The following is a 20,550-nucleotide window of genomic DNA, read 5'->3' as shown; positions in this document are numbered from 1 at the left end:
TTAACCAAGGAAGAAATGAATAAATGCTGTGCGATGCTGAACCCACGAGTGCAGAGCACAATGGATTAGCAATCCATTGCCTTTATCACTCATCCACCTTGGTCTGCACTCCAAACTTCTTGCCCAAGAACAGCCTCTTTCAGATTGTTAAAGGCTCTACACATGGGCTCGTCCGGGATTTGAACCCGGGACCTCTCGCACCCGAAGCTAGAATCATACCCCTAGACCAACGAGCCGTTTTATCAAAGTCATTTTTATTGCAGTCGCCAGTAATGACGGTGAGGATTTGGATTGACAGGTCGATGGTGCCAGGCCACAGTGAATAACGTGAGTGTTGGTGGTATACTTGTGAGCATAGCTGTCTTCCAAGCAGTTGACCAGGTTTTAGTTCAAATACTCTGTAATTCATCTGCTGAGTCTTTCAGATTCAATCTTCATTAGCTGTAACAGCAAGAAACAAATGAAGAAAGAGCTAATGTAGATAAAAAAAATTCAAAAGTAGACATCAAAATCAATTGGATCTCATTTCATTTGATCCGATTGACGCACCGGTACATGAATAAAATAAAAAATCCCCATTGGAATCTGTCTGTTTTAAACTAGAAATGTCACTTTTTTTGCACTGGATGCTTCTCAAACCTTCATAACCGCTGATGTCACACCTCTGCATCTTTGGTGAAATGCGGCAGAGCGAGAACAATGTTTGTCAAAACATGACACATCCCGAAAATCAGTCTTCTCATACAAATGGCTGTAGCTTCCGAACGGTTTGACCTACAAAATTGTTTGACCATTCCATGGAAAGGGGAGACTCTCACAAACACAATGTCGTTCTCAGTTTTGCTCTACGACCCCCACAAGGGTCACGACACTCGTCTGAAGGTAATCTATGTACCGGTTAAAATGATAGATTTTTTAACCAAGGAAGAAATGAATAAATGCTGTGCGATGCTGAACCCACGAGTGCAGAGCACAATGGATTAGCAATCCATTGCCTTTATCACTCATCCACCTTGGTCTGCACTCCAAACTTCTTGCCCAAGAACAGCCTCTTTCAGATTGTTAAAGGCTCTACACATGGGCTCGTCCGGGATTTGAACCCGGGACCTCTCGCACCCGAAGCGAGAATCATACCCCTAGACCAACGAGCCGTTTTATCAAAGGCATTTTTATTGCAGTCGCCAGTAATGACGGTGAGGATTTGGATTGACAGGTCGATGGTGCCAGGCCACAGTGAATAACGTGAGTGTTGGTGGTATACTTGTGAGCATAGCTGTCTTCCAAGCAGTTGACCAGGTTTTAGTTCAAATACTCTGTAATTCATCTGCTGAGTCTTTCAGATTCAATCTTCATTAGCTGTAACAGCAAGAAACAAATGAAGAAAGAGCTAATGTAGATAAAAAAAATTCAAAAGTAGACATCAAAATCAATTGGATCTCATTTCATTTGATCCGATTGACGCACCGGTACATGAATAAAATAAAAAATCCCCATTGGAATCTGTCTGTTTTAAACTAGAAATGTCACTTTTTTTGCACTGGATGCTTCTCAAACCTTCATAACCGCTGATGTCACACCTCTGCATCTTTGGTGAAATGCGGCAGAGCGAGAACAATGTTTGTCAAAACATGACACATCCCGAAAATCAGTCTTCTCATACAAATGGCTGTAGCTTCCGAACGGTTTGACCTACAAAATTGTTTGACCATTCCATGGAAAGGGGAGACTCTCACAAACACAATGTCGTTCTCAGTTTTGCTCTACGACCCCCACAAGGGTCACGACACTCGTCTGAAGGTAATCTATGTACCGGTTAAAATGATAGATTTTTTAACCAAGGAAGAAATGAATAAATGCTGTGCGATGCTGAACCCACGAGTGCAGAGCACAATGGATTAGCAATCCATTGCCTTTATCACTCATCCACCTTGGTCTGCACTCCAAACTTCTTGCCCAAGAACAGCCTCTTTCAGATTGTTAAAGGCTCTACACATGGGCTCGTCCGGGATTTGAACCCGGGACCTCTCGCACCCGAAGCGAGAATCATACCCCTAGACCAACGAGCCGTTTTATCAAAGGCATTTTTATTGCAGTCGCCAGTAATGACGGTGAGGATTTGGATTGACAGGTCGATGGTGCCAGGCCACAGTGAATAACGTGAGTGTTGGTGGTATACTTGTGAGCATAGCTGTCTTCCAAGCAGTTGACCAGGTTTTAGTTCAAATACTCTGTAATTCATCTGCTGAGTCTTTCAGATTCAATCTTCATTAGCTGTAACAGCAAGAAACAAATGAAGAAAGAGCTAATGTAGATAAAAAAAATTCAAAAGTAGACATCAAAATCAATTGGATCTCATTTCATTTGATCCGATTGACGCACCGGTACATGAATAAAATAAAAAATCCCCATTGGAATCTGTCTGTTTTAAACTAGAAATGTCACTTTTTTTGCACTGGATGCTTCTCAAACCTTCATAACCGCTGATGTCACACCTCTGCATCTTTGGTGAAATGCGGCAGAGCGAGAACAATGTTTGTCAAAACATGACACATCCCGAAAATCAGTCTTCTCATACAAATGGCTGTAGCTTCCGAACGGTTTGACCTACAAAATTGTTTGACCATTCCATGGAAAGGGGAGACTCTCACAAACACAATGTCGTTCTCAGTTTTGCTCTACGACCCCCACAAGGGTCACGACACTCGTCTGAAGGTAATCTATGTACCGGTTAAAATGATAGATTTTTTAACCAAGGAAGAAATGAATAAATGCTGTACCCACGAGTGCAGAGCACAATGGATTAGCAATCCATTGCCTTTATCACTCATCCACCTTGGTCTGCACTCCAAACTTCTTGCCCAAGAACAGCCTCTTTCAGATTGTTAAAGGCTCTACACATGGGCTCGTCCGGGATTTGAACCCGGGACCTCTCGCACCCGAAGCTAGAATCATACCCCTAGACCAACGAGCCGTTTTATCAAAGTCATTTTTATTGCAGTCGCCAGTAATGACGGTGAGGATTTGGATTGACAGGTCGATGGTGCCAGGCCACAGTGAATAACGTGAGTGTTGGTGGTATACTTGTGAGCATAGCTGTCTTCCAAGCAGTTGACCAGGTTTTAGTTCAAATACTCTGTAATTCATCTGCTGAGTCTTTCAGATTCAATCTTCATTAGCTGTAACAGCAAGAAACAAATGAAGAAAGAGCTAATGTAGATAAAAAAAATTCAAAAGTAGACATCAAAATCAATTGGATCTCATTTCATTTGATCCGATTGACGCACCGGTACATGAATAAAATAAAAAATCCCCATTGGAATCTGTCTGTTTTAAACTAGAAATGTCACTTTTTTTGCACTGGATGCTTCTCAAACCTTCATAACCGCTGATGTCACACCTCTGCATCTTTGGTGAAATGCGGCAGAGCGAGAACAATGTTTGTCAAAACATGACACATCCCGAAAATCAGTCTTCTCATACAAATGGCTGTAGCTTCCGAACGGTTTGACCTACAAAATTGTTTGACCATTCCATGGAAAGGGGAGACTCTCACAAACACAATGTCGTTCTCAGTTTTGCTCTACGACCCCCACAAGGGTCACGACACTCGTCTGAAGGTAATCTATGTACCGGTTAAAATGATAGATTTTTTAACCAAGGAAGAAATGAATAAATGCTGTGCGATGCTGAACCCACGAGTGCAGAGCACAATGGATTAGCAATCCATTGCCTTTATCACTCATCCACCTTGGTCTGCACTCCAAACTTCTTGCCCAAGAACAGCCTCTTTCAGATTGTTAAAGGCTCTACACATGGGCTCGTCCGGGATTTGAACCCGGGACCTCTCGCACCCGAAGCTAGAATCATACCCCTAGACCAACGAGCCGTTTTATCAAAGTCATTTTTATTGCAGTCGCCAGTAATGACGGTGAGGATTTGGATTGACAGGTCGATGGTGCCAGGCCACAGTGAATAACGTGAGTGTTGGTGGTATACTTGTGAGCATAGCTGTCTTCCAAGCAGTTGACCAGGTTTTAGTTCAAATACTCTGTAATTCATCTGCTGAGTCTTTCAGATTCAATCTTCATTAGCTGTAACAGCAAGAAACAAATGAAGAAAGAGCTAATGTAGATAAAAAAAATTCAAAAGTAGACATCAAAATCAATTGGATCTCATTTCATTTGATCCGATTGACGCACCGGTACATGAATAAAATAAAAAATCCCCATTGGAATCTGTCTGTTTTAAACTAGAAATGTCACTTTTTTTGCACTGGATGCTTCTCAAACCTTCATAACCGCTGATGTCACACCTCTGCATCTTTGGTGAAATGCGGCAGAGCGAGAACAATGTTTGTCAAAACATGACACATCCCGAAAATCAGTCTTCTCATACAAATGGCTGTAGCTTCCGAACGGTTTGACCTACAAAATTGTTTGACCATTCCATGGAAAGGGGAGACTCTCACAAACACAATGTCGTTCTCAGTTTTGCTCTACGACCCCCACAAGGGTCACGACACTCGTCTGAAGGTAATCTATGTACCGGTTAAAATGATAGATTTTTTAACCAAGGAAGAAATGAATAAATGCTGTGCGATGCTGAACCCACGAGTGCAGAGCACAATGGATTAGCAATCCATTGCCTTTATCACTCATCCACCTTGGTCTGCACTCCAAACTTCTTGCCCAAGAACAGCCTCTTTCAGATTGTTAAAGGCTCTACACATGGGCTCGTCCGGGATTTGAACCCGGGACCTCTCGCACCCGAAGCGAGAATCATACCCCTAGACCAACGAGCCGTTTTATCAAAGGCATTTTTATTGCAGTCGCCAGTAATGACGGTGAGGATTTGGATTGACAGGTCGATGGTGCCAGGCCACAGTGAATAACGTGAGTGTTGGTGGTATACTTGTGAGCATAGCTGTCTTCCAAGCAGTTGACCAGGTTTTAGTTCAAATACTCTGTAATTCATCTGCTGAGTCTTTCAGATTCAATCTTCATTAGCTGTAACAGCAAGAAACAAATGAAGAAAGAGCTAATGTAGATAAAAAAAATTCAAAAGTAGACATCAAAATCAATTGGATCTCATTTCATTTGATCCGATTGACGCACCGGTACATGAATAAAATAAAAAATCCCCATTGGAATCTGTCTGTTTTAAACTAGAAATGTCACTTTTTTTGCACTGGATGCTTCTCAAACCTTCATAACCGCTGATGTCACACCTCTGCATCTTTGGTGAAATGCGGCAGAGCGAGAACAATGTTTGTCAAAACATGACACATCCCGAAAATCAGTCTTCTCATACAAATGGCTGTAGCTTCCGAACGGTTTGACCTACAAAATTGTTTGACCATTCCATGGAAAGGGGAGACTCTCACAAACACAATGTCGTTCTCAGTTTTGCTCTACGACCCCCACAAGGGTCACGACACTCGTCTGAAGGTAATCTATGTACCGGTTAAAATGATAGATTTTTTAACCAAGGAAGAAATGAATAAATGCTGTACCCACGAGTGCAGAGCACAATGGATTAGCAATCCATTGCCTTTATCACTCATCCACCTTGGTCTGCACTCCAAACTTCTTGCCCAAGAACAGCCTCTTTCAGATTGTTAAAGGCTCTACACATGGGCTCGTCCGGGATTTGAACCCGGGACCTCTCGCACCCGAAGCGAGAATCATACCCCTAGACCAACGAGCCGTTTTATCAAAGGCATTTTTATTGCAGTCACCAGTAATGACGGTGAGGATTTGGATTGACAGGTCGATGGTGCCAGGCCACAGTGAATAACGTGAGTGTTGGTGGTATACTTGTGAGCATAGCTGTCTTCCAAGCAGTTGACCAGGTTTTAGTTCAAATACTCTGTAATTCATCTGCTGAGTCTTTCAGATTCAATCTTCATTAGCTGTAACAGCAAGAAACAAATGAAGAAAGAGCTAATGTAGATAAAAAAAATTCAAAAGTAGACATCAAAATCAATTGGATCTCATTTCATTTGATCCGATTGACGCACCGGTACATGAATAAAATAAAAAATCCCCATTGGAATCTGTCTGTTTTAAACTAGAAATGTCACTTTCTTTGCACTGGATGCTTCTCAAACCTTCATAACCGCTGATGTCACACCTCTGCATCTTTGGTGAAATGCGGCAGAGCGAGAACAATGTTTGTCAAAACATGACACATCCCGAAAATCAGTCTTCTCATACAAATGGCTGTAGCTTCCGAACGGTTTGACCTACAAAATTGTTTGACCATTCCATGGAAAGGGGAGACTCTCACAAACACAATGTCGTTCTCAGTTTTGCTCTACGACCCCCACAAGGGTCACGACACTCGTCTGAAGGTAATCTATGTACCGGTTAAAATGATAGATTTTTTAACCAAGGAAGAAATGAATAAATGCTGTACCCACGAGTGCAGAGCACAATGGATTAGCAATCCATTGCCTTTATCACTCATCCACCTTGGTCTGCACTCCAAACTTCTTGCCCAAGAACAGCCTCTTTCAGATTGTTAAAGGCTCTACACATGGGCTCGTCCGGGATTTGAACCCGGGACCTCTCGCACCCGAAGCGAGAATCATACCCCTAGACCAACGAGCCGTTTTATCAAAGGCATTTTTATTGCAGTCACCAGTAATGACGGTGAGGATTTGGATTGACAGGTCGATGGTGCCAGGCCACAGTGAATAACGTGAGTGTTGGTGGTATACTTGTGAGCATAGCTGTCTTCCAAGCAGTTGACCAGGTTTTAGTTCAAATACTCTGTAATTCATCTGCTGAGTCTTTCAGATTCAATCTTCATTAGCTGTAACAGCAAGAAACAAATGAAGAAAGAGCTAATGTAGATAAAAAAAATTCAAAAGTAGACATCAAAATCAATTGGATCTCATTTCATTTGATCCGATTGACGCACCGGTACATGAATAAAATAAAAAATCCCCATTGGAATCTGTCTGTTTTAAACTAGAAATGTCACTTTCTTTGCACTGGATGCTTCTCAAACCTTCATAACCGCTGATGTCACACCTCTGCATCTTTGGTGAAATGCGGCAGAGCGAGAACAATGTTTGTCAAAACATGACACATCCCGAAAATCAGTCTTCTCATACAAATGGCTGTAGCTTCCGAACGGTTTGACCTACAAAATTGTTTGACCATTCCATGGAAAGGGGAGACTCTCACAAACACAATGTCGTTCTCAGTTTTGCTCTACGACCCCCACAAGGGTCACGACACTCGTCTGAAGGTAATCTATGTACCGGTTAAAATGATAGATTTTTTAACCAAGGAAGAAATGAATAAATGCTGTGCGATGCTGAACCCACGAGTGCAGAGCACAATGGATTAGCAATCCATTGCCTTTATCACTCATCCACCTTGGTCTGCACTCCAAACTTCTTGCCCAAGAACAGCCTCTTTCAGATTGTTAAAGGCTCTACACATGGGCTCGTCCGGGATTTGAACCCGGGACCTCTCGCACCCGAAGCGAGAATCATACCCCTAGACCAACGAGCCGTTTTATCAAAGGCATTTTTATTGCAGTCACCAGTAATGACGGTGAGGATTTGGATTGACAGGTCGATGGTGCCAGGCCACAGTGAATAACGTGAGTGTTGGTGGTATACTTGTGAGCATAGCTGTCTTCCAAGCAGTTGACCAGGTTTTAGTTCAAATACTCTGTAATTCATCTGCTGAGTCTTTCAGATTCAATCTTCATTAGCTGTAACAGCAAGAAACAAATGAAGAAAGAGCTAATGTAGATAAAAAAAATTCAAAAGTAGACATCAAAATCAATTGGATCTCATTTCATTTGATCCGATTGACGCACCGGTACATGAATAAAATAAAAAATCCCCATTGGAATCTGTCTGTTTTAAACTAGAAATGTCACTTTCTTTGCACTGGATGCTTCTCAAACCTTCATAACCGCTGATGTCACACCTCTGCATCTTTGGTGAAATGCGGCAGAGCGAGAACAATGTTTGTCAAAACATGACACATCCCGAAAATCAGTCTTCTCATACAAATGGCTGTAGCTTCCGAACGGTTTGACCTACAAAATTGTTTGACCATTCCATGGAAAGGGGAGACTCTCACAAACACAATGTCGTTCTCAGTTTTGCTCTACGACCCCCACAAGGGTCACGACACTCGTCTGAAGGTAATCTATGTACCGGTTAAAATGATAGATTTTTTAACCAAGGAAGAAATGAATAAATGCTGTGCGATGCTGAACCCACGAGTGCAGAGCACAATGGATTAGCAATCCATTGCCTTTATCACTCATCCACCTTGGTCTGCACTCCAAACTTCTTGCCCAAGAACAGCCTCTTTCAGATTGTTAAAGGCTCTACACATGGGCTCGTCCGGGATTTGAACCCGGGACCTCTCGCACCCGAAGCGAGAATCATACCCCTAGACCAACGAGCCGTTTTATCAAAGGCATTTTTATTGCAGTCACCAGTAATGACGGTGAGGATTTGGATTGACAGGTCGATGGTGCCAGGCCACAGTGAATAACGTGAGTGTTGGTGGTATACTTGTGAGCATAGCTGTCTTCCAAGCAGTTGACCAGGTTTTAGTTCAAATACTCTGTAATTCATCTGCTGAGTCTTTCAGATTCAATCTTCATTAGCTGTAACAGCAAGAAACAAATGAAGAAAGAGCTAATGTAGATAAAAAAAATTCAAAAGTAGACATCAAAATCAATTGGATCTCATTTCATTTGATCCGATTGACGCACCGGTACATGAATAAAATAAAAAATCCCCATTGGAATCTGTCTGTTTTAAACTAGAAATGTCACTTTTTTTGCACTGGATGCTTCTCAAACCTTCATAACCGCTGATGTCACACCTCTGCATCTTTGGTGAAATGCGGCAGAGCGAGAACAATGTTTGTCAAAACATGACACATCCCGAAAATCAGTCTTCTCATACAAATGGCTGTAGCTTCCGAACGGTTTGACCTACAAAATTGTTTGACCATTCCATGGAAAGGGGAGACTCTCACAAACACAATGTCGTTCTCAGTTTTGCTCTACGACCCCCACAAGGGTCACGACACTCGTCTGAAGGTAATCTATGTACCGGTTAAAATGATAGATTTTTTAACCAAGGAAGAAATGAATAAATGCTGTGCGATGCTGAACCCACGAGTGCAGAGCACAATGGATTAGCAATCCATTGCCTTTATCACTCATCCACCTTGGTCTGCACTCCAAACTTCTTGCCCAAGAACAGCCTCTTTCAGATTGTTAAAGGCTCTACACATGGGCTCGTCCGGGATTTGAACCCGGGACCTCTCGCACCCGAAGCGAGAATCATACCCCTAGACCAACGAGCCGTTTTATCAAAGGCATTTTTATTGCAGTCACCAGTAATGACGGTGAGGATTTGGATTGACAGGTCGATGGTGCCAGGCCACAGTGAATAACGTGAGTGTTGGTGGTATACTTGTGAGCATAGCTGTCTTCCAAGCAGTTGACCAGGTTTTAGTTCAAATACTCTGTAATTCATCTGCTGAGTCTTTCAGATTCAATCTTCATTAGCTGTAACAGCAAGAAACAAATGAAGAAAGAGCTAATGTAGATAAAAAAAATTCAAAAGTAGACATCAAAATCAATTGGATCTCATTTCATTTGATCCGATTGACGCACCGGTACATGAATAAAATAAAAAATCCCCATTGGAATCTGTCTGTTTTAAACTAGAAATGTCACTTTCTTTGCACTGGATGCTTCTCAAACCTTCATAACCGCTGATGTCACACCTCTGCATCTTTGGTGAAATGCGGCAGAGCGAGAACAATGTTTGTCAAAACATGACACATCCCGAAAATCAGTCTTCTCATACAAATGGCTGTAGCTTCCGAACGGTTTGACCTACAAAATTGTTTGACCATTCCATGGAAAGGGGAGACTCTCACAAACACAATGTCGTTCTCAGTTTTGCTCTACGACCCCCACAAGGGTCACGACACTCGTCTGAAGGTAATCTATGTACCGGTTAAAATGATAGATTTTTTAACCAAGGAAGAAATGAATAAATGCTGTGCGATGCTGAACCCACGAGTGCAGAGCACAATGGATTAGCAATCCATTGCCTTTATCACTCATCCACCTTGGTCTGCACTCCAAACTTCTTGCCCAAGAACAGCCTCTTTCAGATTGTTAAAGGCTCTACACATGGGCTCGTCCGGGATTTGAACCCGGGACCTCTCGCACCCGAAGCGAGAATCATACCCCTAGACCAACGAGCCGTTTTATCAAAGGCATTTTTATTGCAGTCACCAGTAATGACGGTGAGGATTTGGATTGACAGGTCGATGGTGCCAGGCCACAGTGAATAACGTGAGTGTTGGTGGTATACTTGTGAGCATAGCTGTCTTCCAAGCAGTTGACCAGGTTTTAGTTCAAATACTCTGTAATTCATCTGCTGAGTCTTTCAGATTCAATCTTCATTAGCTGTAACAGCAAGAAACAAATGAAGAAAGAGCTAATGTAGATAAAAAAAATTCAAAAGTAGACATCAAAATCAATTGGATCTCATTTCATTTGATCCGATTGACGCACCGGTACATGAATAAAATAAAAAATCCCCATTGGAATCTGTCTGTTTTAAACTAGAAATGTCACTTTTTTTGCACTGGATGCTTCTCAAACCTTCATAACCGCTGATGTCACACCTCTGCATCTTTGGTGAAATGCGGCAGAGCGAGAACAATGTTTGTCAAAACATGACACATCCCGAAAATCAGTCTTCTCATACAAATGGCTGTAGCTTCCGAACGGTTTGACCTACAAAATTGTTTGACCATTCCATGGAAAGGGGATACTCTCACAAACACAATGTCGTTCTCAGTTTTGCTCTACGACCCCCACAAGGGTCACGACACTCGTCTGAAGGTAATCTATGTACCGGTTAAAATGATAGATTTTTTAACCAAGGAAGAAATGAATAAATGCTGTGCGATGCTGAACCCACGAGTGCAGAGCACAATGGATTAGCAATCCATTGCCTTTATCACTCATCCACCTTGGTCTGCACTCCAAACTTCTTGCCCAAGAACAGCCTCTTTCAGATTGTTAAAGGCTCTACACATGGGCTCGTCCGGGATTTGAACCCGGGACCTCTCGCACCCGAAGCGAGAATCATACCCCTAGACCAACGAGCCGTTTTATCAAAGGCATTTTTATTGCAGTCACCAGTAATGACGGTGAGGATTTGGATTGACAGGTCGATGGTGCCAGGCCACAGTGAATAACGTGAGTGTTGGTGGTATACTTGTGAGCATAGCTGTCTTCCAAGCAGTTGACCAGGTTTTAGTTCAAATACTCTGTAATTCATCTGCTGAGTCTTTCAGATTCAATCTTCATTAGCTGTAACAGCAAGAAACAAATGAAGAAAGAGCTAATGTAGATAAAAAAAATTCAAAAGTAGACATCAAAATCAATTGGATCTCATTTCATTTGATCCGATTGACGCACCGGTACATGAATAAAATAAAAAATCCCCATTGGAATCTGTCTGTTTTAAACTAGAAATGTCACTTTCTTTGCACTGGATGCTTCTCAAACCTTCATAACCGCTGATGTCACACCTCTGCATCTTTGGTGAAATGCGGCAGAGCGAGAACAATGTTTGTCAAAACATGACACATCCCGAAAATCAGTCTTCTCATACAAATGGCTGTAGCTTCCGAACGGTTTGACCTACAAAATTGTTTGACCATTCCATGGAAAGGGGAGACTCTCACAAACACAATGTCGTTCTCAGTTTTGCTCTACGACCCCCACAAGGGTCACGACACTCGTCTGAAGGTAATCTATGTACCGGTTAAAATGATAGATTTTTTAACCAAGGAAGAAATGAATAAATGCTGTGCGATGCTGAACCCACGAGTGCAGAGCACAATGGATTAGCAATCCATTGCCTTTATCACTCATCCACCTTGGTCTGCACTCCAAACTTCTTGCCCAAGAACAGCCTCTTTCAGATTGTTAAAGGCTCTACACATGGGCTCGTCCGGGATTTGAACCCGGGACCTCTCGCACCCGAAGCGAGAATCATACCCCTAGACCAACGAGCCGTTTTATCAAAGGCATTTTTATTGCAGTCACCAGTAATGACGGTGAGGATTTGGATTGACAGGTCGATGGTGCCAGGCCACAGTGAATAACGTGAGTGTTGGTGGTATACTTGTGAGCATAGCTGTCTTCCAAGCAGTTGACCAGGTTTTAGTTCAAATACTCTGTAATTCATCTGCTGAGTCTTTCAGATTCAATCTTCATTAGCTGTAACAGCAAGAAACAAATGAAGAAAGAGCTAATGTAGATAAAAAAAATTCAAAAGTAGACATCAAAATCAATTGGATCTCATTTCATTTGATCCGATTGACGCACCGGTACATGAATAAAATAAAAAATCCCCATTGGAATCTGTCTGTTTTAAACTAGAAATGTCACTTTTTTTGCACTGGATGCTTCTCAAACCTTCATAACCGCTGATGTCACACCTCTGCATCTTTGGTGAAATGCGGCAGAGCGAGAACAATGTTTGTCAAAACATGACACATCCCGAAAATCAGTCTTCTCATACAAATGGCTGTAGCTTCCGAACGGTTTGACCTACAAAATTGTTTGACCATTCCATGGAAAGGGGAGACTCTCACAAACACAATGTCGTTCTCAGTTTTGCTCTACGACCCCCACAAGGGTCACGACACTCGTCTGAAGGTAATCTATGTACCGGTTAAAATGATAGATTTTTTAACCAAGGAAGAAATGAATAAATGCTGTGCGATGCTGAACCCACGAGTGCAGAGCACAATGGATTAGCAATCCATTGCCTTTATCACTCATCCACCTTGGTCTGCACTCCAAACTTCTTGCCCAAGAACAGCCTCTTTCAGATTGTTAAAGGCTCTACACATGGGCTCGTCCGGGATTTGAACCCGGGACCTCTCGCACCCGAAGCGAGAATCATACCCCTAGACCAACGAGCCGTTTTATCAAAGGCATTTTTATTGCAGTCACCAGTAATGACGGTGAGGATTTGGATTGACAGGTCGATGGTGCCAGGCCACAGTGAATAACGTGAGTGTTGGTGGTATACTTGTGAGCATAGCTGTCTTCCAAGCAGTTGACCAGGTTTTAGTTCAAATACTCTGTAATTCATCTGCTGAGTCTTTCAGATTCAATCTTCATTAGCTGTAACAGCAAGAAACAAATGAAGAAAGAGCTAATGTAGATAAAAAAAATTCAAAAGTAGACATCAAAATCAATTGGATCTCATTTCATTTGATCCGATTGACGCACCGGTACATGAATAAAATAAAAAATCCCCATTGGAATCTGTCTGTTTTAAACTAGAAATGTCACTTTCTTTGCACTGGATGCTTCTCAAACCTTCATAACCGCTGATGTCACACCTCTGCATCTTTGGTGAAATGCGGCAGAGCGAGAACAATGTTTGTCAAAACATGACACATCCCGAAAATCAGTCTTCTCATACAAATGGCTGTAGCTTCCGAACGGTTTGACCTACAAAATTGTTTGACCATTCCATGGAAAGGGGAGACTCTCACAAACACAATGTCGTTCTCAGTTTTGCTCTACGACCCCCACAAGGGTCACGACACTCGTCTGAAGGTAATCTATGTACCGGTTAAAATGATAGATTTTTTAACCAAGGAAGAAATGAATAAATGCTGTGCGATGCTGAACCCACGAGTGCAGAGCACAATGGATTAGCAATCCATTGCCTTTATCACTCATCCACCTTGGTCTGCACTCCAAACTTCTTGCCCAAGAACAGCCTCTTTCAGATTGTTAAAGGCTCTACACATGGGCTCGTCCGGGATTTGAACCCGGGACCTCTCGCACCCGAAGCGAGAATCATACCCCTAGACCAACGAGCCGTTTTATCAAAGGCATTTTTATTGCAGTCACCAGTAATGACGGTGAGGATTTGGATTGACAGGTCGATGGTGCCAGGCCACAGTGAATAACGTGAGTGTTGGTGGTATACTTGTGAGCATAGCTGTCTTCCAAGCAGTTGACCAGGTTTTAGTTCAAATACTCTGTAATTCATCTGCTGAGTCTTTCAGATTCAATCTTCATTAGCTGTAACAGCAAGAAACAAATGAAGAAAGAGCTAATGTAGATAAAAAAAATTCAAAAGTAGACATCAAAATCAATTGGATCTCATTTCATTTGATCCGATTGACGCACCGGTACATGAATAAAATAAAAAATCCCCATTGGAATCTGTCTGTTTTAAACTAGAAATGTCACTTTTTTTGCACTGGATGCTTCTCAAACCTTCATAACCGCTGATGTCACACCTCTGCATCTTTGGTGAAATGCGGCAGAGCGAGAACAATGTTTGTCAAAACATGACACATCCCGAAAATCAGTCTTCTCATACAAATGGCTGTAGCTTCCGAACGGTTTGACCTACAAAATTGTTTGACCATTCCATGGAAAGGGGAGACTCTCACAAACACAATGTCGTTCTCAGTTTTGCTCTACGACCCCCACAAGGGTCACGACACTCGTCTGAAGGTAATCTATGTACCGGTTAAAATGATAGATTTTTTAACCAAGGAAGAAATGAATAAATGCTGTGCGATGCTGAACCCACGAGTGCAGAGCACAATGGATTAGCAATCCATTGCCTTTATCACTCATCCACCTTGGTCTGCACTCCAAACTTCTTGCCCAAGAACAGCCTCTTTCAGATTGTTAAAGGCTCTACACATGGGCTCGTCCGGGATTTGAACCCGGGACCTCTCGCACCCGAAGCGAGAATCATACCCCTAGACCAACGAGCCGTTTTATCAAAGGCATTTTTATTGCAGTCACCAGTAATGACGGTGAGGATTTGGATTGACAGGTCGATGGTGCCAGGCCACAGTGAATAACGTGAGTGTTGGTGGTATACTTGTGAGCATAGCTGTCTTCCAAGCAGTTGACCAGGTTTTAGTTCAAATACTCTGTAATTCATCTGCTGAGTCTTTCAGATTCAATCTTCATTAGCTGTAACAGCAAGAAACAAATGAAGAAAGAGCTAATGTAGATAAAAAAAATTCAAAAGTAGACATCAAAATCAATTGGATCTCATTTCATTTGATCCGATTGACGCACCGGTACATGAATAAAATAAAAAATCCCCATTGGAATCTGTCTGTTTTAAACTAGAAATGTCACTTTTTTTGCACTGGATGCTTCTCAAACCTTCATAACCGCTGATGTCACACCTCTGCATCTTTGGTGAAATGCGGCAGAGCGAGAACAATGTTTGTCAAAACATGACACATCCCGAAAATCAGTCTTCTCATACAAATGGCTGTAGCTTCCGAACGGTTTGACCTACAAAATTGTTTGACCATCTCAGTTTTGCTCTACGACCCCCACAAGGGTCACGACACTCGTCTGAAGGTAATCTATGTACCGGTTAAAATGACAGATTTTTTAACCAAGGAAGAAATGAATAAATGCTGTGCGATGCTGAACCCACGAGTGCAGAGCACAATGGATTAGCAATCCATTGCCTTTATCACTCATCCACCTTGGTCTGCACTCCAAACTGTTGCCCAAGAACCGCCTCTTTCAGATTGTTAAAGGCTCTACACATGGGCTCGTCCGGGATTTGAACCCGGGACCTCTCGCACCCGAAGCGAGAATCATACCCATAGACCAACGAGCCGTTTTATCAAAGGCATTTTTATTGCAGTCGCAAGTAATGACGGTGAGGATTTGGATTGACAGGTCGATGGTGCCAGGCCACAGTGAATAACGTGAGTGTTGGTGGTATACTTGTGAGCATAGCTGTCTTCCAAGCAGTTGACCAGGTTTTAGTTCAAATACTCTGTAATTCATCTGCTGAGTCTTTCAGATTCAATCTTCATTAGCTGTAACAGCAAGAAACAAATGAAGAAAGAGCTAATGTAGATTAAAAAAATTCAAAAGTAGACATCAAAATCAATTGGATCTCATTTCATTTGATCCGATTGACGCACCGGTACATGAATAAAATAAAAAATCCCCATTGGAATCTGTCTGTTTTAAACTAGAAATGTCACTTTTTTTGCACTGGATGCTTCTCAAACCTTCATAACCGCTGATGTCACACCTCTGCATCTTTGGTGAAATGCGGCAGAGCGAGAACAATGTTTGTCAAAACATGACACATCCCGAAAATCAGTCTTCTCATACAAATGGCTGTAGCTTCCGAACGGTTTGACCTACAAAATTGTTTGACCATCTCAGTTTTGCTCTACGACCCCCACAAGGGTCACGACACTCGTCTGAAGGTAATCTATGTACCGGTTAAAATGACAGATTTTTTAACCAAGGAAGAAATGAATTAATGCTGTGCGATGCTGAACCCACGAGTGCAGAGCACAATGGATTAGCAATCCATTGCCTTTATCACTCATCCACCTTGGTCTGCACTCCAAACTGTTGCCCAAGAACCACCTCTTTCAGATTGTTAAAGGCTCTACACATGGGCTCGTCCGGGATTTGAACCCGGGACCTCTCGCACCCGAAGCGAGAATCATACCCCTAGACCAACGAGCCGTTTTATCAAAGGCATTTTTATTGCAGTCGCCAGTAATGACGGTGAGGATTTGGATTGACAGGTCGATGGTGCCAGGCCACAGTGAATAACGTGAGTGTTGGTGGTATACTTGTGAGCATAGCTGTCTTCCAAGCAGTTGACCAGGTTTTAGTTCAAATACTCTGTAATTCATCTGCTGAGTCTTTCAGATTCAATCTTCATTAGCTGTAACAGCAAGAAACAAATGAAGAAAGAGCTAATGTAGATAAAAAAAATTCAAAAGTAGACATCAAAATCAATTGGATCTCATTTCATTTGATCCGATTGACGCACCGGTACATGAATAAAATAAAAAATCCCCATTGGAATCTGTCTGTTTTAAACTAGAAATGTCACTTTTTTTGCACTGGATGCTTCTCAAACCTTCATAACCGCTGATGTCACACCTCTGCATCTTTGGTGAAATGCGGCAGAGCGAGAACAATGTTTGTCAAAACATGACACATCCCGAAAATCAGTCTTCTCATACAAATGGCTGTAGCTTCCGAACGGTTTGACCTACAAAATTGTTTGACCATCTCAGTTTTGCTCTACGACCCCCACAAGGGTCACGACACTCGTCTGAAGGTAATCTATGTACCGGTTAAAATGACAGATTTTTTAACCAAGGAAGAAATGAATAAATGCTGTGCGATGCTGAACCCACGAGTGCAGAGCACAATGGATTAGCAATCCATTGCCTTTATCACTCATCCACCTTGGTCTGCACTCCAAACTGTTGCCCAAGAACCGCCTCTTTCAGATTGTTAAAGGCTCTACACATGGGCTCGTCCGGGATTTGAACCCGGGACCTCTCGCACCCGAAGCGAGAATCATACCCATAGACCAACGAGCCGTTTTATCAAAGGCATTTTTATTGCAGTCGCAAGTAATGACGGTGAGGATTTGGATTGACAGGTCGATGGTGCCAGGCCACAGTGAATAACGTGAGTGTTGGTGGTATACTTGTGAGCATAGCTGTCTTCCAAGCAGTTGACCAGGTTTTAGTTCAAATACTCTGTAATTCATCTGCTGAGTCTTTCAGATTCAATCTTCATTAGCTGTAACAGCAAGAAACAAATGAAGAAAGAGCTAATGTAGATTAAAAAAATTCAAAAGTAGACATCAAAATCAATTGGATCTCATTTCATTTGATCCGATTGACGCACCGGTACATGAATAAAATAAAAAATCCCCATTGGAATCTGTCTGTTTTAAACTAGAAATGTCACTTTTTTTGCACTGGATGCTTCTCAAACCTTCATAACCGCTGATGTCACACCTCTGCATCTTTGGTGAAATGCGGCAGAGCGAGAACAATGTTTGTCAAAACATGACACATCCCGAAAATCAGTCTTCTCATACAAATGGCTGTAGCTTCCGAACGGTTTGACCTACAAAATTGTTTGACCATCTCAGTTTTGCTCTACGACCCCCACAAGGGTCACGACACTCGTCTGAAGGTAATCTATGTACCGGTTAAAATGACAGATTTTTTAACCAAGGAAGAAATGAATTAATGCTGTGCGATGCTGAACCCACGAGTGCAGAGCACAATGGATTAGCAATCCATTGCCTTTATCACTCATCCACCTTGGTCTGCACTCCAAACTGTTGCCCAAGAACCGCCTCTTTCAGATTGTTAAAGGCTCTACACATGGGCTCGTCCAGGATTTGAACCCGGGACCTCTCGCACCCGAAGCGAGAATCATACCCCTAGACCAACGAGCCGTTTTATCAAAGGCATTTTTATTGCAGTCGCCAGTAATGACGGTGAGGATTTGGATTGACAGGTCGATGGTGCCAGGCCACAGTGAATAACGTGAGTGTTGGTGGTATACTTGTGAGCATAGCTGTCTTCCAAGCAGTTGACCAGGTTTTAGTTCAAATACTCTGTAATTCATCTGCTGAGTCTTTCAGATTCAATCTTCATTAGCTGTAACAGCAAGAAACAAATGAAGAAAGAGCTAATGTAGATTAAAAAAATTCAAAAGTAGACATCAAAATCAATTGGATCTCATTTCATTTGATCCGATTGACGCACCGGTACATGAATAAAATAAAAAATCCCCATTGGAATCTGTCTGTTTTAAACTAGAAATGTCACTTTTTTTGCACTGGATGCTTCTCAAACCTTCATAACCGCTGATGTCACACCTCTGCATCTTTGGTGAAATGCGGCAGAGCGAGAACAATGTTTGTCAAAACATGACACATCCCGAAAATCAGTCTTCTCATACAAATGGCTGTAGCTTCTGAACGGTTTGACCTACAAAATTGTTTGACCATCTCAGTTTTGCTCTACGACCCCCACAAGGGTCACGACACTCGTCTGAAGGTAATCTATGTACCGGTTAAATTGACAGATTTTTTAACCAAGGAAGAAATGAATAAATGCTGTGCGATGCTGAACCCACGAGTGCAGAGCACAATGGATTAGCAATCCATTGCCTTTATCACTCATCCACCTTGGTCTGCACTCCAAACTGTTGCCCAAGAACCGCCTCTTTCAGATTGTTAAAGGCTCTACACATGGGCTCGTCCGGGATTTGAACCCAGGACCTCTCGCACCCGAAGAGAGAATCATACCCCTAGACCAACGAGCCGTTTTATCAAAGTCATTTTTATTGCAGTCGCCAGTAATGACGGTGAGGATTTGGATTGACAGGTCGATGGTGCCAGGCCACAGTGAATAACGTGAGTGTTGGTGGTATACTTGTGAGCATAGCTGTCTTCCAAGCAGTTGACCAGGTTTTAGTTCAAATACTCTGTAATTCATCTGCTGAGTCTTTCAGATTCAATCTTCATTAGCTGTAACAGCAAGAAACAAATGAAGAAAGAGCTAATGTAGATTAAAAAAATTCAAAAGTAGACATCAAAATCAATTGGATCTCATTTCATTTGATCCGATTGACGCACCGGTACATGAATAAAATAAAAAATCCCCATTGGAATCTGTCTGTTTTAAACTAGAAATGTCACTTTTTTTGCACTGGATGCTTCTCAAACCTTCATAACCGCTGATGTCACACCTCTGCATCTTTGGTGAAATGCGGCAGAGCGAGAACAATGTTTGTCAAAACATGACACATCCCGAAAATCAGTCTTCTCATACAAATGGCTGTAGCTTCCGAACGGTTTGACCTACAAAATTGTTTGACCATCTCAGTTTTGCTCTACGACCCCCACAAGGGTCACGACACTCGTCTGAAGGTAATCTATGTACCGGTTAAATTGACAGATTTTTTAACCAAGGAAGAAATGAATAAATGCTGTGCGATGCTGAACCCACGAGTGCAGAGCACAATGGATTAGCAATCCATTGCCTTTATCACTCATCCACCTTGGTCTGCACTCCAAACTGTTGCCCAAGAACCGCCTCTTTCAGATTGTTAAAGGCTCTACACATGGGCTCGTCCGGGATTTGAACCCAGGACCTCTCGCACCCGAAGAGAGAATCATACCCCTAGACCAACGAGCCGTTTTATCAAAGTCATTTTTATTGCAGTCGCCAGTAATGACGGTGAGGATTTGGATTGACAGGTCGATGGTGCCAGGCCACAGTGAATAACGTGAGTGTTGGTGGTATACTTGTGAGCATAGCTGTCTTCCAAGCAGTTGACCAGGTTTTAGTTCAAATACTCTGTAATTCATCTGCTGAGTCTTTCAGATTCAATCTTCATTAGCTGTAACAGCAAGAAACAAATGAAGAAAGAGCTAATGTAGATTAAAAAAATTCAAAAGTAGACATCAAAATCAATTGGATCTCATTTCATTTGATCCGATTGACGCACCGGTACATGAATAAAATAAAAAATCCCCATTGGAATCTGTCTGTTTTAAACTAGAAATTTCACTTTTTTTGCACTGGATGCTTCTCAAACCTTCATAACCGCTGATGTCACACCTCTGCATCTTTGGTGAAATGCGGCAGA

At 42.3% G+C, this 20,550-nt stretch overlaps 15 non-coding genes across 15 annotated transcripts; all 15 read right to left on the bottom strand.

Annotated features, from left to right (window-relative positions):
• Positions 1–1,079: 1,079 nt before the first annotated feature.
• trnap-cgg (transfer RNA proline (anticodon CGG)) lies at positions 1,080–1,151 on the bottom strand. Its single transcript has one exon. It is a non-coding gene; the product is annotated as a tRNA-Pro (tRNA).
• An 843-nt stretch (positions 1,152–1,994) lies between these two features.
• trnap-cgg (transfer RNA proline (anticodon CGG)) lies at positions 1,995–2,066 on the bottom strand. Its single transcript has one exon. It is a non-coding gene; the product is annotated as a tRNA-Pro (tRNA).
• Positions 2,067–4,729: 2,663 nt separating this feature from the next.
• On the bottom strand, positions 4,730–4,801 carry trnap-cgg (transfer RNA proline (anticodon CGG)). Its single transcript has one exon. It is a non-coding gene; the product is annotated as a tRNA-Pro (tRNA).
• Positions 4,802–5,634: 833 nt separating this feature from the next.
• trnap-cgg (transfer RNA proline (anticodon CGG)) lies at positions 5,635–5,706 on the bottom strand. Its single transcript has one exon. It is a non-coding gene; the product is annotated as a tRNA-Pro (tRNA).
• An 833-nt stretch (positions 5,707–6,539) lies between these two features.
• Positions 6,540–6,611, bottom strand: trnap-cgg (transfer RNA proline (anticodon CGG)). Its single transcript has one exon. It is a non-coding gene; the product is annotated as a tRNA-Pro (tRNA).
• An 843-nt stretch (positions 6,612–7,454) lies between these two features.
• trnap-cgg (transfer RNA proline (anticodon CGG)) lies at positions 7,455–7,526 on the bottom strand. The gene has a single exon. It is a non-coding gene; the product is annotated as a tRNA-Pro (tRNA).
• Positions 7,527–8,369: 843 nt separating this feature from the next.
• Positions 8,370–8,441, bottom strand: trnap-cgg (transfer RNA proline (anticodon CGG)). The gene has a single exon. It is a non-coding gene; the product is annotated as a tRNA-Pro (tRNA).
• An 843-nt stretch (positions 8,442–9,284) lies between these two features.
• Positions 9,285–9,356, bottom strand: trnap-cgg (transfer RNA proline (anticodon CGG)). The gene has a single exon. It is a non-coding gene; the product is annotated as a tRNA-Pro (tRNA).
• An 843-nt stretch (positions 9,357–10,199) lies between these two features.
• Positions 10,200–10,271, bottom strand: trnap-cgg (transfer RNA proline (anticodon CGG)). Its single transcript has one exon. It is a non-coding gene; the product is annotated as a tRNA-Pro (tRNA).
• Positions 10,272–11,114: 843 nt separating this feature from the next.
• Positions 11,115–11,186, bottom strand: trnap-cgg (transfer RNA proline (anticodon CGG)). Its single transcript has one exon. It is a non-coding gene; the product is annotated as a tRNA-Pro (tRNA).
• An 843-nt stretch (positions 11,187–12,029) lies between these two features.
• Positions 12,030–12,101, bottom strand: trnap-cgg (transfer RNA proline (anticodon CGG)). The gene has a single exon. It is a non-coding gene; the product is annotated as a tRNA-Pro (tRNA).
• Positions 12,102–12,944: 843 nt separating this feature from the next.
• On the bottom strand, positions 12,945–13,016 carry trnap-cgg (transfer RNA proline (anticodon CGG)). The gene has a single exon. It is a non-coding gene; the product is annotated as a tRNA-Pro (tRNA).
• Positions 13,017–13,859: 843 nt separating this feature from the next.
• trnap-cgg (transfer RNA proline (anticodon CGG)) lies at positions 13,860–13,931 on the bottom strand. The gene has a single exon. It is a non-coding gene; the product is annotated as a tRNA-Pro (tRNA).
• An 843-nt stretch (positions 13,932–14,774) lies between these two features.
• Positions 14,775–14,846, bottom strand: trnap-cgg (transfer RNA proline (anticodon CGG)). The gene has a single exon. It is a non-coding gene; the product is annotated as a tRNA-Pro (tRNA).
• A 1,678-nt stretch (positions 14,847–16,524) lies between these two features.
• On the bottom strand, positions 16,525–16,596 carry trnap-cgg (transfer RNA proline (anticodon CGG)). The gene has a single exon. It is a non-coding gene; the product is annotated as a tRNA-Pro (tRNA).
• Between the last annotated feature and the right edge of the window lie 3,954 nt (positions 16,597–20,550).

This window comes from Oncorhynchus mykiss, chromosome 15 (genome assembly GCF_057628025.1).
Source record: "Oncorhynchus mykiss isolate SJ-2025 chromosome 15, ASM5762802v1, whole genome shotgun sequence".
Lineage (NCBI taxonomy): Eukaryota > Metazoa > Chordata > Actinopteri > Salmoniformes > Salmonidae > Oncorhynchus > Oncorhynchus mykiss.
Note: the sequence above shows the minus strand (reverse complement) of the source record. Positions and strands in the feature narration are given on the sequence as shown.